The sequence below is a fragment of the Lutra lutra genome, chromosome 6 (genome assembly GCF_902655055.1).
Source record: "Lutra lutra chromosome 6, mLutLut1.2, whole genome shotgun sequence".
NCBI lineage: Eukaryota > Metazoa > Chordata > Mammalia > Carnivora > Mustelidae > Lutra > Lutra lutra.
The window spans coordinates 73,985,331-73,987,260 of NC_062283.1; the positions used below are offsets into that span (position 1 = coordinate 73,985,331).

General features: G+C 37.9%; 1 pseudogene; it reads left to right on the forward strand.

The window, feature by feature from the left end:
- The first annotated feature begins 1,112 nt into the window (after positions 1–1,112).
- On the forward strand, positions 1,113–1,243 carry LOC125103337 (uncharacterized; annotated as a pseudogene).
- The last annotated feature ends 687 nt before the right edge of the window (positions 1,244–1,930 follow it).

Below are 1,930 nucleotides of genomic sequence, written 5' to 3' on the forward strand. Positions count from 1 at the left end.
ATCTCTCATTCATGAGTATGATTGCTATTCTTCCATCTTTATGGAATGGTCTTAAATGGCTTTTCAACAGTGATGACAGAAATTGAGACTTCTTTATCTTTCCAATTCTCCTTTATGGCCAAAATCTTATATTTGTGAAATAACCACGTAAGGTCAGAAAAGATTATCTGTATCTATGGAACAGAGATTTCCTCCATTCCATGTTAACACCATTTCCTTTAAGATTTGGATCCTAACTTGCCTGTTCAAACACATTAGCTTTTCTTGTCTTTCCTGAATTATTTCCTCCCCGGTAGTGCCTTAATTCTATGTCACTTCAACTCTCAAAACTACAATTGATGCGGTGTCCTTTCTTTCAATTAAATTGTACAGATATTTAATGAAATGCAACCATGTTCCAGGTACCATATTTAGGACTTGAGATAAAAAGGTAAATGATAAAATCTTCTCCCTTCAATCACTCACCTCAAGAAACTCAACTCAATTCCTAGATGATATTAGTGATGTGATATGAGTGAGAGGGATTCCTGTTTTGTGAACCACTAACAGGCCTAGGGGAAGTAGAAGAAACAAGTCAGGGGACATAGAGAATATACATCAACTTGCAGTTTTTAAAGTGCTTGTGGGACACATACATGGATCTATCCAGAAGGCAAAGGAAATCACAACTCTGAAGCTGGAGCAAGAGCTTGGGATAAAAAAAATAGAGATTTTGGATATATTACCTAATGAGTGATAAGTTGCAGTATAGGCCCTGGACTTGACTGAAAAGGATTTCCATGGAAGATGATAAGCGAAAGAGAAGACAGTGTGGGCAGAATTTAGGAAATGGTCAGAAGAGGAAGAGGCAACAAAAGCTACTCATTCTTTTATGCCAAAGAGTTTAAAAATTCCTCTAAGACGGGAGCGCCTGGGTGGCTTAGCCAGTTATGCATTCAGCTCTTGATTTCAGCTTGGGTCATGATTGTGAGACTGAGCCCTGAGTTGTTGAGCTTCTCACTCAGCAAGGAGTTGCTCGAGATTCTCTCTCTCCCTCTCCCTTTGCTCCACTCTGACCCTGCATGCTCGCTCTCTCTCAAACAAATAAATCGATCTTTAAAAAACATTCCTCTAGCTTTGCGCAGTGGCAGTATCATAGCCAATGAGGTTTATCCGAGGCGCGATTATTGCTAATTGATTATTGCTAATTGAAAAAACATTCCTCTAAGAACAGTGTCTTTTACTTCTTCTTGAACCCAAATTCCAAGCATTAGTGCAATGTATGCAACAGCTGTTTAATAATTGCTTCCTGAGTGGACGACCTAGTGTCATGTATAAGAATCTACCTTTGGTCTATTAGCAACATTTCTGAAGTCTTGGTGAAGGACTTAGAACCTGCTATCAAATACCAGTGTCATCAATAAATTAAAGAAAACAGATATATTAAAAATTGTTCTTCTTTAGGTTGTTATTTCAGTTAGAACTCAACCTAAAATCCAGTTATTAAAAAAAAAAAAGAAAGAGGGGCGCCTGGGTGGCTCAGTGGGTTAAGCTGCTGCCTTCGGCTCAGGTCATGATCTCAGGGTCCTGGGATCGAGCCCTGCATCGGGCTCTCTGCTCAGCAGGGAGTCTGCTTCCCTCTCTCTCTCTGCCTGCCTCTCTGCCTGCTTGTGATCTCTCTCTGTCAAATAAATAAATAAAATCTTTAAAAAAAAAAAAAAGAAAGAGAGAGTTTTCAGACATAATGTACTCACATGCATTTTTCAAGAGGTTTAAAGGTTATATGTTAACATTTCTATAGCTACTTTATTCCTTTTTTCCCCCCTAACATTTTAGGTTTTTTTTCTCATATTAGAACATTAGTCCTAATTATTTTTAAATACCTTAAAAATTTTTGCCTTTTGTATATGATACCATTTATATGGCTCTTGCCAACTGTAACAACACTTAT